Here is a 16894-nt window from a genome sequence, read left to right on the forward strand (position 1 = left end):
GTACTCTCGAAGATATCTGTATACATTCAGCACGTACTAACCTGGTGTAATTCATGGCTAATGTCCTTAAATGTGAAAAAAACATCTCTGCTATCATTCCACCGACGTCACTCACAACCATCTTCAAGATATCTAGTCGGGAATGCAGAAATCGCTTCAGTATGAACTTGCAAGTATTTAGGCATCCATTTGACACCTGATCTAAATTGGTCTTTTCATATATCACAGGTTACTAACGAGGCAAATCGCGTCCGTGGTTACTTTCGACGAACCCTGCGACTAGCACCCCCATCAGTGAAATCCCTTGCTTACTTAACACTTATCCGTCCCAAATTAGGATATGCATGCACGATCTGGGATCCTCATCAAAATAACTTTTCCACAACTCTTGAATCTGTACAAGATCGCTCAGCTCGTTTCATTTTCTCCGCCTATTCCTATCATGTAAGTGTAACTGAACTAAAACGTAATGCTCATCTCACAACTTTAGTGAACCGCTGAAAAATTTCACACATTTTTATTTGTTTCATAAATTCTTTTTTCATAATTAATAAATTTCATAAATAAATAAATAAATAAATGCACTGAACTATATTGCCGCTATATGGTCGCTAGCGTGAGCTTTAAAGCATATATGTTAAAAAAAAAGAAGCCCGAAATTTGGCCGACAAGCTTTTCCAAACAGTGGCTGGAAACGCTTGTCGGTCAAATTTCGGGCTTAATTAGGACAGAGAGCGACGTATTGCCCGCGCATGGCATATGCATAGATCGCAAGTCTTGTTCTAGAGCAATTTCAAGCTGTGCAAGTTCGCGCGGATTCATATTGAGAAAGGTACAAGAAAAAAAAAAAAAAAAGAAGACGCAAAGTTGAGAAATACCAGAGAACACGGGAAGCGCTGCGTTCTTGTTCTTTCCTGCTTGACGTCCTTGTTTTTCATTTTATTACTTATTTTTGTTTTCACCTTCCTCGAAATGGATAGCAAGTGTACTTGCTTGTGTCCAGGCGTAAACCCAGACGCAAGTGTTCGTCTTGTTGATCGCTTGCTTCGTAAGGGCGTCGTCTGCGTTGTTACACAGTTACTAAAACTTCCAGAACATTCAACAGTGTACGTCTATACAAGAAAGTCTTATTGGCAACTCTAATAATGGCATACTCGACAAACCACCGCACCGGTGGTGCGCACCGGGGCGACCTTGTGCGGCATTTCATTCAGTCGTCCTCGCACCAGGGCGCCCCGGGTCGCACCGGCGTGATTTGTCGGTAATGCCGTAAGAAACTTTGTAAGGCGCCGCCTCATAAGCGCGCTGTGTCTCTTCGTAGAGAGACATGTTTCGTAGAGAGACATGAAACGCTTCCAAGTTTTGTCCATATCCATGTCCGCGCGCGCGCGCGCGTGTTAACGTTTAACTGGACGAGAGCTCTGCACAGATGCTGAATAAGCGCCTGAGAAAGACGCGGTACGCCCATATCGAACTTACGTTTATATAAAGGGGCACATTGTCACATGTAAAATTAACAGCCATGTTGTTTGTTACCCTGTAAATAACGTCAACGCCCGTGCAGATGTTCTGCTGTTGCGGTTATTTTTCTCCACGTCTGAAAGTGACATCGATTGGAGTACACTTCACACGTAACTTAATGACTTTATAGTTAACAGCGGCCTCACGCAGCAGTTACCTTTGTAACTTTTTCTTCTAAGTTATCACTCGAGCAGCGTCGCGTATAGCCCTGATAAGCACAACCAGCGTGGCATTTGCCTATATTCACAGGAATACCACGGTTTGTCTTGTTTTTTTCTTTCTTTTTGTCCTCCTTATGCGAACATGCGCTTCCTTTATATAGAAGCGATCGTAATAAGACTGGTACGTGGGCGTTGTATACAGCCCACATTGACCGTCTTCTTAACGGCGCTTCACCAATAATGACAACAAATGCTGTCGTTGGCTCAACATTTTACTCGCTCAGTATCCCAACTTGTCTTTTTTCCGGTCGCTTACACTGCAGCGCAATTTCTTCCCCGGTTTAGCGGCGCTGGCGGAAAGCCCTATTGCGGGCCCACGCAAGCGCCGCGTGTGGGCCTTTGAAGCCTGTAAGTCAGGGTCATCTTTCGCACTCTCCTCGCAAGCTCGAAACGCCATGTTTGCGCCGTTCTATAATACATACTCTGCTCCGGTGTCACGCGAAACCATCATCGACTCCGCTGGCGCAATGACGCAACGCCTCGCGATCGCGATGGGTTTCTGGCTGCTGGCTTCGGTCGTTATCCGCTTCCTTCCCCGCGATTTATAATCGCAGCCCGCTATAGCAACCGTTCGTGCGCCGCATCTCGGGTGATTTGTAAAGACGCCTTCGGGAGACTCTCTTCCGGCTTTCGAAATTCGCAGGGCGGGAAACCTCTGTCGCAAAGGTTTTCACATCGGAACGCTGCGGTCCTTTGCGCGGACTCTCTGTCGTGTCGCTGGATTAGAAGCGACTCCTCCTTCACCTCTTCTTTCCTTTAGTCGTTGGCGAGTGATATTTCAGTTCCCGATGGTCGGAAATCGTATAGCCTTAACTGGCCAATAAGTGGCCTAAAAATTAATTTTAACAAGTTTGTCGTCACAGTTGCCAGGATCCTTTTGGTGTTCACTGTGAAGGCAGCATGGCCTTCGTAATGACCAGGCGCCGCTCTGTCGCGGCAGCTGAACGCCATGTTCTCGGAGGCTGTGTGAGACATCATGCTCGCTTAAAACTTCGTCGCAGTATTATGAAGTTGCACTGCGGTTAATAAAGGTCTCATTCTTACAGGACACTTTTTGTCACGTCTTACTATCTCGAGCAAACCATGGTACCAGTGCTCTGGAGGGGCTGTGGCCGGAAATTGCAAGGGAGTGGGCAAGAGGGGTTCGCGTCAACGTGGATAGTGGATGCCGCCTTTCCGTTGGTCCCGGGGCGATGGTGTCATTTCCGCTGACGCTCCCGAATTAATGCCAATGGACTTTGCGCGTGTCGGCCTGATTAGAAGAGCTGCGGGGGCCAGTTTTGCTGTCATTTGGAACTGCTCTGTCGGCTGGTCTCGTGCTCTATATATTTAGCATGTTCAGTACATCGGACAGCGCCTAATCCTATTCGTCTTCGTTAGTAGGTCCGTGTATAAAGACGAGATTAAAGAGTTCGAGGGGATACAGAGGAATGTTGCGCATGCGGCGCCTTGTTTGGTTGGTGACTGATCGCAGCAGCCTACAGCGCGCCCGTTCTTACCGCAAGCCTTACAGGCATGGCTTGTTTTGATTGACGCCTCATTCCGAGTTGCTTATTTCCCCTCACTTGCCTGGCTCTGCATGATAAGCGACTTGTCTCGATATCTTTCTGGTTCATTTGTGGGTACGTCGACAAAAACTTATGGCTCTTCGTCGTCAGTGTCCGATGTTATAGGTAAAAATCGGGTCCTACATCTTGAATCAAATAGTATTCTTTCTCTCTCTCTCTCTCTCTCTCTCTCTATATATATATATATATATATATATATATATATATATATCTGGCGTCGCTAACGTTTGTATGTCCTTTTTTGCGCTTGTTATATTGTTACGTGTTACGTATACGCAATGCCTCATGACCTTGAGCGTACCGGAATCTTGGAAGAACGCTAACGTAATCCTAATCCATAAGAAAGGGGGACGCCAAAGACTTGAAAAATTATAGACCGATCAGCTTATACTGTCAGTTGCCTACAAACTATTTACTAAGGTAATCGCAAATAGAATCAGGAACACCTTAGACTTCTATCAACCAAAGGACCAGGCAGGATTCCGTAACGGCTACTCAACAATAGACCATATTCACACTATCAATCAGGTGATAGAGAAATGTGCGGAATATAACCAACCCTTATATATAGCTTTCATTGATTACGAGAAAGCGTTTGATTCTGTTGAAACCTCAGCAGTCATGGAAGCATTACGGAATCAGGGTGTAGACGAGCCGTATGTAAAAATACTGAAAGATATCTATAGCGGCACCACAGCCACCGTAGTCCTCCATAAAGAAAGCAACAAAATCCCAATAAAGAAAGGCGTCAGACAGGGAGATACGATCTCTCCAATGCTATTCACAGCATGTTTACTGGAGGTATTCAGAGACCTGGAGTGGGAAGAATTGGGGATAAAAGTTGATGGAGAATACCTTAGCAACTTGAGATTCGCTGATGATATTGCCTTGCTTAGTAACTCAGGATACCAATTGCAATGCATGCTCACTGACCTGGAGAGGCAAGGCAGAAGGGTGGGTCTGAAAATTAATCTGCAGAAAACTAAAATAATGTTTAACAGTCTCGGAAGAGAACAGCAGTTTACGATAGGTAGCGAGGCACTGGAAGTGGTAAGGGAATACATCTACTTAGGACAGGTAGTGACTGCGGATCCAGATCACGAGACTGAAATAATCAGAAGAATAAGAATGTGCTGGGGTGCGTTTGGCAGGCATTCTCAGATCATGAACAGCATGTTGCCATTATCCCTCAAGAGAAAAGTGTATAATAGCTGTGTCTTACCAGTACTCACCTACGGCGCAGAAACCTGGAGGCTTACGAAAAGGGTTCTACTTAAATTGAGGACGACGCAACGAGCTATGGAAAGAAGAATGATGGGTGTAACGTTAAGGGATAAGAAAAGAGCAGATTGGGTGAGGGAACAAACGCGAGTTAATGACATCTTAGTTGAAATCAAGAAAAAAGAAATGGGCATGGGCAGGACATGTAATGAGGAGGGAAGATAACCGATTGTCATTAAGGGTAACGGACTGGATTCCAAGGGAAGGGAAGCGTAGCAGGGGGCGGTAGAAAGTTAGGTGGGCGGATGAGATTAAGAAGTTTGCAGGGATGACATGGCCACAATTAGTACATGACCGGGGTTGTTGGAGAAGTATGGGAGAGGCCTTTGCCCTGCAGTGGGCGTAACCAGGTTGATGATGATGATGATAATGATGATGATGATGATAATGATGATGATGATATTGTTACGTGAAGCTCATCTCGGAAAGACGGCGAAAGAGGCACACAGCGAAAATAAACGAGTGCATTGCCGATCAAAAAGGCCCGTTGGTAAACCAGTGGGTCAAGCTTACAATGCATCAATCCGGTTCGCGCGTGCTTTGTTGGTGTAATGCGTTCCGAAGGAAACACCGTGTGCATTTTGGCGACGTTTTACAGCGTGATTATTAAGGACCTACGCAAAAAACGAACACGTCTATGCGCCGGGTGGGTAATCTCGCCGCAAATACTTCGGCAATATGCGCTCCATGTAGTTTGCAGCTAATTTTTCACTGTAAGTAGCGTCTATAAGTGCGCGATAAAGCGGTCGCCTTGTGGTAAACTTGCGATGCCATATCTTTCTTTCTTTATCATATTTTATTGACATATCAGATGTCAAGCGAGTAGAATAAGGGGAACCAATGGGCATTGATTGTTTTGTTTGTTTGTTTGTTTGTTTGTTTGTTACTACGAACCACATGAAGTCGGTATGCTCAACATTTAATTCTGCCGTATGCTTTCCCTGGCTTCATGTGAGTGTGAGCAAGGAGGCGTTGGTAATGTGGCATATAGTGTTATTTGTCTACTCACGGGGGGCCCCCGTATAACATAACGTCAAGCTACGCGTAACGGTATAACGAAACGTGCCCCTAACTCTTTATCTCACGAAAAAAAAAAAAAAAAAGAAAGATGAGCATGTGTATTGTAAATGTAACGACGATGGGTCGCGTGCACAGGCTTCAACACGTCACACAATAGTGAATCCACAGAGAGTAAGTAGCCAGTTGGTGTTTATAAGGCGTTTTTTGTTGCCTGCTCCTCGACTTGGCGTGGTGCTCCCATTAGCGAGATCCATCGTGATCGCGGTGCACTCCTGGGAAGGGGCTGTGTAGCGGCGATTTATGGGACTTCGCCGGCTCGCCCGTACGTATACCCCCCCGTCTCCTGCGCCCGCGCGCGTGCGGTCTATCTCATTCACGATTCACAGGCTTCGTCGTTGCAATTCTGGAAACGATGTGTTTCAGTTACTTCTCGCGGGCGCTTCTGGGGCTCGCGGTAGCATTGTACAGACGGCGTATTACGTGCCTCTCCCTCGGCGATCGGCGCTAATACTGCAGCTGGAATGAACGCTGCCGGCCGGCACCGCGTGAGAGGAATTAGCGCTGGCGCGGTCGTCGTGAGCCGGTGCTCCCATGTGCGCCTGCGGCGGCCGCGCTCGCATTTGTGCTTACCGCGTGTGTTTTCGGCGTGGCTGTAAGCACCTGAACCGCGTCGCAGATCGCAGATGCGGCTCCAGTTGACGTAGTGCGTCCGTAGGCGTGTTCGCGGCGTTGTTGATTAATCTCCCCTGTCATTATACGCACGCCGGAAGAAGGGACGCCGGAAGAAGGCGCACAGAAAACAACGCTTTCGAGTCGTTGCGCTTCGCGTTGTTTGAGAATGCGCAAGCATTTCGTGAATATGAAATGGCGAGCGCACAACAGTGCATGCGACGACACGGAACACTGCAGGAGTATGTAAGGATAAGTGCCGGATAAGAGCTAGCTAACGCTCGCGATGTCGTATCTGATCGTCGTCCTCGTACACTGTTCCGTGTTATTATGCGAAGCATATTACTAGAGCTCAACCCAGCTCCTCAGGCGCGGCGGTGTCGCCTTCAATACCACGTGACACCGTGACGTCACGACAGAGGAGAAACGGGGCTCCAACTCGCGCCGTCGCTCGCGGCGTCGCAGCGGTATATAAGCAGCTGCGCTTTTTCTAGGTGGCTTTGGCTCAACTCTTGCAAGATGGGCTGGGTGGGAATCGAACCAGGGTCTCCGGAGTGTGAGACGGAGACGCTACCACTGAGCCACGAGTACGATGCTTCGAAGTGGTACAAAAGCGACTCTAGTGAATGCGGTGTTGCCTTAGAAACGAGCTGTTTCTAAGGCTCAGGCGTGCGTCGCTTGCTCAGGCGCACATTTCGTTGCCGCGCCGAACGCTGCGTTGCTCGACGCTCACCGCGTCCAATGCGGGGCGCGTAGTCGCTGCGCCGTAGCCCATTGTCTTACACCCCTTGGCGGGTCGACGGGAGCGCTGTCGCACTCTTGAAGGCGAAGCAGAGTAACGCATGAGTTGTTTCTTCGTCTAGCCGAACCAAATATAGCCAAGCAACAGCAGTTCACCAGGCTAAACAGTGGTTCAACAACTAAAATAAAGGCTAGTATGCTTCGCATCCTGGGCTTAACCTTAGCTAAGCCACAGCCATTTTTTTCGTAATCCTGAACAAATGTACCAACTCGCCCAACAACTTGCTTCGCGCAAGTGTCTATTTATTTATTTATTTATTTATTTATTTATTTATTACTATACTATTATGATTATGATTATAATAATGATTCTGATCATGCCCTTGCGGTTGTAGTTTGTAAACTGATACGGTTCAAAGATGCCTTGTATTCTGTGTATTTTCTATGTACTGCCCTCCTTACTCAATGCCTCACTTTGATGCCTGTAAGATATTTTTAAATAGATAAATAAATATATACATATATATTGCAAACTTCGCCGCACTCTGCGGTGTATATACTATCCGTCAGAAGTAATTTGGATCATCCAGTTAGAACAGCTTCGCCCGAGTCCGCTCGAAGAGATCAGCGTTCTTTTTACGAAGGCAACACCTATACACCACTTCTGTAAGCTCTGCACAGGAGCGGCTGGAAAAAATTGCTTGTTAGCGTACAGCGTCAGCAGCGCTGCTGCTGTTGGATACGTTCTTCGGTTCGGTGTATTTCACGTTCTATACGGTCTATTGCGTGGCGACTGTGACAGACTTTGCTAACACCAATGAAGCACGAGCTTTCTAGGCTTATTCGAGTTCGGTGGGGTCTTTCGGACTCTCCGGGGAGGTTTTCGTCTGGAACTGCTGCGAACGTTATATATAGGACGCATGCAGGGTTCTTCTTTGCATGTGCCTGATTGCATGGGATACACGTACGTGTCTTATGCATCGCTTGTAAGCTATAGGCTACACACTTCGACCGCGAGCTGTCTCGTGTCGGTCTCGCCTTTATAAGTTCAATTGATTGAATTCACTTTTTTTATTTATTTCCTTTTTCATTTTTGCATTTGTTTGCCTCCATTGGCGTATGTATACTGATGAAAATGAACGCGTGCGTGTAATATATATATCTTTATGGGCGTATTCTAGAACTGCTGGGAGATTGAATTTCCAATTTACGTAAGGTCGTCAACCCGCCCGCCGAAACTCACACTATAGAGGCTACGGGATCGCGCACGTATTTGGTAAACGGGAACCAGTATTTTGCATGGGAATCTAGCTTTTGCTTTTTTGTTTGGGTCGAGGGGGGGAGGGGGAGAGGTCAGGTGGCTAGCGCACTCTGCGAAGAGGACCTGAAGTGGCGCTAATGGAACCGCCATATATAGCGTGTATTGCGATATAGCGTGTATAGCGCGATATATAGCGTGTATAGCGTATTCGGCTATCAGCGTCACCGACCTCGGTTGTGGCTCCGCGTGCTTACCAAATATTTGGCATGAAACATATCGTATATCTTCGTATCATCGCTGAACGAGAATGATTTGTTTGGAAGAACTGCTCTGCATCCATGTCGTCGAAACACGCGCACGCACGCACGCCTTGTCCTCTGTGAGACGCAGGGATGAAAAGGGTCGGACTTGTAGCATTTCAGTAAACGCTTCGCGACAGCCTCGCTTCGCAGAGATTCCGAAATGTGCACTGGATCTGCGTAATCATTTTCTAATTAAACATTCGGTTTTTTCGCTCAGCGTTGTACATCCGCCGACGTTATACGCGTGATCTTGTCGAAGTGGTAGTAGATACGCAAGCGCACGCTAACACGCGCCAACGCCCACCCACCCGCACACAACACAGCCGTGCGACGGGGGAGTGTGTAACAGGAAATTGGGGTTCGCGTCGCCAACCAAGGGCGTAGCGCGTATACCGGCCACGCGGAATCTGGCCCTCGCGGAGCCGGGGAAGCGCTGTTTGCTACGCCGCGTCGTTCTATACTAGCGAGCTATTTGCGCGAGGAAGGCGCGGTGCGCGGTCGCGGAAATCGGATTCCGGCTCGACACCACAGACGGTACTAACGCGTCGCTGTCGCTTTATTAGCCCTCGCAGGATATGGCGAGCGGACGAGTTTCTCGTTCGTTCACACAGTGTCTGTTTCCGAGATCGTGGTGTGGGAGTGAGCCCCGGATCAAAGTCACCTGGCGTCGCTGGTAATTTTCGTAGTTTCCTCACCGCCCCCCCCCCCTTTTTTTTTTCGTTATGTAGTATCGTGCTAGTTTCGTGGCAGTTCCTGCAGTCCGCGCGTGGCAATGTCATTTGCTTTTTGCGCGTTCTGTCGCAGTATGAAAGGGTAGTTGGAAGGGGGAAGGGGGGCGACTAGGGAACATTTTTATTGATTGCGAGAGTAATAAAATTTTTGTATAAACATATATAGAGTCTAAGGTAGAGCAAGAATGTGGTGGAGCGCAGTGTATCTTTAGTAGAAGCTCTGGATTGAATGGCTGCCCCTTGGTTCGCGGTTGTGTCACACGTGGCCTTGTTATTTGACTGTAGTTCAGCACAAATGTCAAATCCTTCTTTCTCTCTTATCAATCGGTAAGGTTCGCACCTCTCTTGCAGAGGCAGTAGCGGATTCCATTTTTCCGACAAGCGATATACGTGTTTAAGAGAAAAAGGGAACGGAAGAAAAAAAAAAATTTCCGTTCCACTCTGTGAAGGTGGATAACCAGCGAAGCTGTTTAGCACGCGACACAGAGGTGCCACAGAATTTTGAACAAAGGTGCGAAGTCATTTATTGTCCTGGTCGGTGGTCATAGTGACGACAGGTATGCACACACATTTGTTGCCATTCGCACGGATGACGGGACCGCCGTACCGAGGAGCTGCCCAGTAAAATAATTTACGCCCTTAAAAGTGAAAAAGGGTGTAAATTATTTTACTGTGCGGAGGAAACTAGACAAGCGTCACGTTTCGACGGGATCGCCATCATGGGAGAGCGGAAGGAAATGAAACTAGAGACGGGAGCGCTTGGAATCGTCAGGTTGGATCCACGGTTTTTTGCATACGAAAAATGCACGGAAGCCGAGCCATAAGCAGCTTCGCTGTAAGAAAGCATATCTGTATGTGGTGTTGTCGTTTCGGGGTGCGGCACATGTATATTTGCCTGCGTACGTGTGTGGGTTCGTGTGTGTGAGCGCATGCGCAAAGTGAACATCCGAGTCCCGAGTCGAAGCTGACACTCTCGAAAGTCAGTTTCTGCTCGGCGCAAGTAAAATGTACCTCGAATGTGTACAGCTCAGCTTGAATTCTGTAGCTTTTTCAGTGAGTCACTTTTGTTGTTGCTGTTTTTAAGGGTGCGATGAATAAGCTGGTATATCAGCCCGTTTACTCTGCTGCTTTCAACGGTAACTGCGCTTCCGTGATCTAGCGCGTATGCTGTGGGAGATTTTCTCGAAAGGAAACACCCGCATTTTTCGTGCGGCGTGGCTTTTCGTGCTGTCGCGGTGTTGGAAATGCCCGCGATACCCTTGGGAAACTCCGAAAGCGCTTGTATCACCGGGACTTCCCTTGCTGGGCACGTTACTGTAGGCATTCGGTGATTATTTGCCGACGATTTAGCGGAGGCGTCAGTGTGGTCCGAAGTTTTCCTTACACAAGCTCAAGAATTGCCGAGGGCCACCTCCGTGCTTTTCTGACGGGAAGCGGACGTAAATGTGGAGCACGCAAGAAACAAAAACGCGGATGAAGTACGCGAAAAGACAAGAGCGGCTTCTAAATGCCGCAACGAGAACTGATTACGAAGCCCTTCAACAACCAGGTAGTGGCGCGCGAACGTCTGGTGCAGCAAATGTGGAGTCGGCACGTCGTTTCCGGACCTACGGCTGTTACGGATGGTGTGCGTGCGTTTGTGTGCGTCCGTTCATGCGTGCGTGCGTGCGTGCATGCGTGCGTGTGGGTGGGGAGGGTGAAAGGCGTGCGTATGCGCGCGTGAGAGAGAGAGAGAGAAAATCAAATACGTGATACTTGTCATATACTCGACAAAGGTAACCTTTCATCATTTTGCTTAAAACTGCATTGTTTTAAATTTTCTTAAAATATTAATTTTACTTCTCTTTCATTCAAACGAATGACGGCTGAGGCTAAAGGCACAAAGCCTGGCATGGGTCCCAGCCCTGACGACTGCTGTTACAACAGCAGAGCGTGCATGTATAATACAGAAACTTACATAAACTGGCAGCGTCGTAACTATAACGACTATAGGGCTAACAGGGCCAGATTTATGTGTATAATCTGTATGGTTACATTGCTGGCCTGAATTTGCATCATGCTATTGCAATATAAGGTGAAATCAATATGAAATCGCAACAATGCGATGAATCGCCTAATTTTTACTTTGAGGCTGTTGGCCGTTGTAACACGGCGAACGATAATTTGCGTACTTGTTGATCTTATATCCGTAGAAGGAGTTTGCCTCTTAACTGCTTATAAGGGGGGAGGAGGGGGGGGTTAAAGGGGTGGCGGGAAGGGCTAAACTTCTGAAGTTCTTGGGCGCCCGCATTTTACCCGCTGAGATCAAGCCTGCATTTTGAACTGCGTATTATTTTGTGGGTTGTTCGCGACCGCTTTCATTGGCGAAAGTTAGAAACGTTAGAACTGAGCGACTGCGCGGATCGCTTAAACTCGAAATCACGTCGTTCGTTCGCTATCGTATTCGCTTTGAAACGCGGAGGATTCTATAGGCATGCATTCCTATATGCGCGTCGGCGGACGGGCAGCTCACCGAGTCTTCACCACGCGATTCGATTGACCGTGAGCAGTTTGATCGAGCGGCATCGATGAATGCAGAGCGACCAGCCGTGCAAACTCATTCCGGAAAATATTCAGAAATGCGCGGTATGTCGGCGTGCAACGTTTCGGAGCGGACCGGAATGAACTGGTTTCTTAAGCGCTGGGGAAGCGTGGACTCGGCTCGCGAGCTCCGAGAGCATTGGTATTCTACGAGTGCGCCCTTCCTCTCACTTCCAAAGATGGTGACGCCATAATGTTGAATTTCTTTCTCTGGTGACGCGACTGGAGAGAGAGAGAGAAAGAAAACGATGTTCCCGTCGCAGACGAGACTCAAGGTTGCCTCCTGCGCACTAAGTATTCACGTCCGCTATCGTTGCAATAAAAACAACACGGAAATCACGTCAAATGTTTAAATTTCGTTATTTTTATCTCAAAATAGAATAACTGTTATGCTGCGCCGTCTTTAAAAGCGTTGAACATTAAGGATTGCTCAAGCCGCAGCTGCGGTGCATGAAACGCACAACGCACGATAAAGTTTTTAACCTAGGTAGGACATTAGGCAGTATAACAAGAAGAGCTTGGTGGCGCAACCCACCACCCCGTTCCGAAGGGGACTCTCATAACATCCATCCATCCATCCATAACCGGATATGCAACTGTCCAGCGGCCCTTGCCTGCCGGAGGGAATTATCGTCTTCTGTCTCCGCCCGCCGCGGTGGCCTCGCCGTGGTGCATCGTGTCCGAACAGCGTGCACGACACTACGGGGACGTTGAGAAACCCACAGTAGAAGATTTATTCCCTAAAAGGCAGCGCTGAAGCAAATGTTAAAGAAAAGAAAAAGAAAACTGAAGCAACGTACAAACAAAAAGCGCAAACAAAATAACATACCTTTACAAATCGCCGATTTCCGTGACGTGGCTCTGCACATAGGGTCGGCGTCTGTCACGAAAAGAAGACACTCTCGAAGATAGTACGTAGAGGGACAATTGAAAATACGACGTTCTGGAAACGTAGTGAAAGGCACAGGGTGACGGGGCGAGTGGTTCTGCCCACAGGTGAACGGGAGGCGAAACTAATGAGGTACATATGGTGACGACACCGAGGGGCTCAGTGTTGGGTGCCGGGATTAGAGAGAGGTACAGGGCATTGTTGAGCTTGAACGTTGGTACGAAGCGAAACAGCCCTATCTCTGGCGGACAACCCGGCTTTGCAACAGACGGACACGACTTTGCAAACCGCAGACTGCCATGTTCGGAGCTGTTCTTTCCGGTGGCTTGTCTCCACGTTTACGCTACAGCTACTGTAGTTTGGAGCCTAGCGGAATCAGTAGACTGTACCGTAACGATCCTCGTTACCACCCGTCACCAACCACTCGCACCACCCGTCAGCTTTCTAATATCATCACTGGTGGGCGGGGCCAGTCATGCCAATCAGGATAAGTAATACGTTTGGCTCTCGCGCGTAGTACTGTCCTAGAAGACGAGCGTCGGTATTCCGTGCATGTCGCGGAATACCGTTCATTTGATTGAACACTCCTTTTTCGAAAGTAGCGCGCATCTGTGGCAGTGCACGTACGGGGTCGCACCATCAAGCTTGTTGCTAGGGCACTGATAGCAATGGCAGACTGCGTGCGCTCGTCAAAGCTCGAAATCGTACAAAGCAAAGTTAATGAATTCAGCAGCAATAACTTTCGCTTGCCAAACCTGCAGTGCATGCAAACATTTCAACGATGAGCTCAACGGCATAGCCGCCGCGACTGCTTGCACAATACTAGCAATGTATATATATATATATATATATATATATATATATATATAGTGTGTGTGTGTGTGTGTGTGTGTGTGTGTGTGTGTGTGTGTGTGTGTGTGTGTGTGTGTGTGTGTGTGTGTGTGTGTGTGTGTTTCAGGAGCGCAGCAATCGCCAATGCAGCAGTGAAGGAACACAATCGTAAAGAGCAATCGCTCACTTTGATGCCTATTTGTAACGTCTGTGCAAGATTACAGAATTCGTGTTTTACAGGTACAAGCCGCGAGTGTACACGAGGAGAAACAAAGCTTCTGTTCGACTACTACGAGCAGTATTTTCCCTTAGTAGGCTTAATGAAAAAAAATTTAAACAAAGAGATGTTCTGCCGCATTGCAGCAAACATAAAGGAGACATTGGGTGTCGTGAGAACAGGTGACCAATGCTGCAGCTGTTATAAAACGGCAAAGAGAAGAAAGCCGGCTGCTGTTGCTGAAAAGTGCAAATCTGGAAGTTCGCCCAAGGATGTCCCTTGTGAGGAGGAAATAGAAAAAAAATACGATTGGTCGATTATAGTATTGAGCTCTCCCAGCTACGAGATAGCTTTGGAATAGTGTCGAAAAAGAAACCCCGTCCGCGAATTCAAATATTCCATCAAGCGAGCCACATGAGCCGAAGGAATCTGCATTAGAACGCACTTCCGAAGCAGCTACTTCTGCTGCCTCAACGCGAATTACCCCATCAGAAGAATCTAAGCCAAAGATGTCTCGTCCTTCGAGTGCGAGGTTGCAAGAACTGAGTTTTTTTTTTTGTTGTTGTTGTTGTTGTTGAAAACATGGAGCATCTGCAAGCGCAGGAAGGGCAGCTGGATGATTTAATTAAAAACATCAATATAAAGAAAAGCGCGCATACAAAGAAGTACTACGCAAAGAAAAGACGGAACAACACAAAGGAAAATGGCGCTTTTGAGGCATCCTCTTTGATAATAATACAGAGGACGAATAAAGGACAATTTCTTTTTTTAATGTGCTTTATTAAGTAAATAAAATGTTTCTCTCTTCAAACATCTGTCATAACCGTGCTTTAAGGTGCTTAGTACAAAAAGAAAAAAAAAACGCGCCAGTGCAAGCTTTATTGAGGCACCCGCAGTACTTTGCAACTGTCACTTTTGCCCTGCCTGCGCCGTGCTGGGTCTTCAGCAGACACCTCACTGTCAGCGCATGTGCATCGTTGCCATTGGATGTCATCAGGTGTTTCTGCATCGTTTGCTTCATCTAGCTCTATAGGTCTCCGAAGTCATTGCAAAGATTGTGCAGTATGCAGCGCGCCATCAGGGAGGGGGAACTTGTTAATTCAGTCTGCAGTGCGTAGTTCGATGTACATTAGCTGTCGAAATCGAGTCTAATGCATCCCCAAGAAGGCTATAATTATCCTCACACATGGAACGGAGTTTCTCGGCTAGAGTTGACAACCGGAACGCACGAGAGTCTTGAGTTTTGCTTGAACTTCCAATAAAGGCATCTATGGAACGGCTCTTGTTGACACAGGCTGCTTGCAATGTTATTGACTGGTAATCATGCCTGTTGCATTGTGTAGACGCGATTTTTCCTCCTGGACGCTGTATTTTTATGTACGAGTCATTTTTTATGTACGAACCAGTCGACGTGCTCGACGACTTTTGGTCTCTTGGCAAGAATACGAAACATGATTTCGAAGGCTTGCTCGTAAGCAGTGTTTTCAGCGTCGCTGTCAGATTCAGCGCTGCACGAATCCGTACGTGAAGTGTCACATTCAGAGCTGTCGCTCTCAAACAACGCGAGCAAGAGCGCGCGACGCGATATCGTGGCGTCCATTGTGTCTGTCGATACCGGCGTCCGGGCATAAATAGAGGAATGCTGGGAAGAAGCAGGAAATGCGTCAGCCGACAGTTCCGGTCCGCTCCGATTTTGGCCGAGCTGTTTCGGCGGCTCCTCAGAGGGATCTCACCTCCGTGAGCGCGCTCAATCTGCCATTGGAGCACCCATTCGGTGCACTCGATCTGCCATTGGAACAGTGTTGCTCCAAAAAGAGCAGGAAATGTGGCTCCGGGAGGGCTCCGAATCTGCCATTGAAATTCGCTTTTAAGGAGCGTACCAACCTTACCTGTTGGAATAACGTCGTAACGTTTAGAAACGCAAATATCTAACGCGGAGTGACATCGGGGCAACCCACTACAGCTGAGACATTTATAGCGTTCTGTGATCAGCAGGAGCCGGGCCCATGCATATCTTTGTGCGTGTCTTTCCTGTTGTAAGGTAAAGCTCTCATTGCCTACCGCGCAAATACCACAAAAATCTTCTGCGATGGGAGAAGAACGAGAAGAGTTCCTTACGCGTACTTGGAAAAGAAGATTGCCTGCATAATTTGTGTCTTTGCATAGCTTTTATTTGACACGTTCCACGAAAGCTTCGTTTAAACGTTGACTCCAACGAGTGCGTTGAATATGCTATAATCTTTCTTATTTATTTATTTATTTATTTATTTACTTATTTATTTGTTTGTTTGTTTGTTTGTTTGTTTGTTTGTTTGTTTGTTTGTTTGTTTGTTTGTTTTACTTTAAAATGCGCCTAAACTTAGCGTTGCAAGTTAAGTGGCATACAAGGGCACATCTCACTTTCGTCGCCATTATGTGCTTGTTATGTCGAAAGGTTGGACACCACTACGCAAGTTCTCTGATCAATCGTCATGCCATGCTCAGGGATACGTGTGCCTCTGTGAAGCGCCAAGCGGTGATAAACGCTATCGTTCTATAAACCCTGACGCTTTCCAGCAACGAAAGCTTCACATAGACCCTAGTATGCGGCCCGACAACAACTTCATTTACGGGCACTATGTTTCGAAACTTTATGCAGATGCTGTATACGGCTACGAGACAGTGACCTGTTTCGAAGCTGCATAGTATCCAACAATATCCTGCGGATCCTTGATACGCAACATAGAGCAGTTTTTTCTTTCCGCTGCGAACGGAGAGTATACCGCGATCTAAAAGGCCACTCACTCCGTGCCTTATTTGTACTGCATCAGCCGTAGCGACCCGCACGGTTCTATACTGTGTGTGCACATGTTATACACTCGAAGTGCTTCGAGATACATTCAGCCGACCCTCTTGGGCGTTGACTCTCCGGTTCTCCAGAACCGAAAGTGTCACGTATACCAAGGAGCATTTCTAAAGACTGTTGCTGATCCCCGCCGCGCTGAAGAGGGGCAGATAATTGTCCTTTCAAGAGACGCCGCCGTTTGCGTGACACGTTTTGGGCTTCGTCAGCCGTTGTCGCG

General features: G+C 47.6%; 2 protein-coding genes across 3 annotated transcripts in view; one reads left to right on the forward strand and one right to left on the reverse strand.

The window, feature by feature from the left end:
- Positions 1–16894, forward strand: part of LOC126531152 (uncharacterized) — a 143940-nt gene that overhangs the window by 45150 nt on the left and 81896 nt on the right. The gene's annotated exons all lie outside the window — the stretch shown is intronic.
- Positions 1–16894, reverse strand: part of LOC126531151 (uncharacterized) — a 49452-nt gene that overhangs the window by 23959 nt on the left and 8599 nt on the right. The window lies entirely within an intron of this gene.

The sequence above is a fragment of the Dermacentor andersoni genome, chromosome 5 (genome assembly GCF_023375885.2).
Source record: "Dermacentor andersoni chromosome 5, qqDerAnde1_hic_scaffold, whole genome shotgun sequence".
Classification (NCBI taxonomy): Eukaryota; Metazoa; Arthropoda; class Arachnida; order Ixodida; family Ixodidae; genus Dermacentor; species Dermacentor andersoni.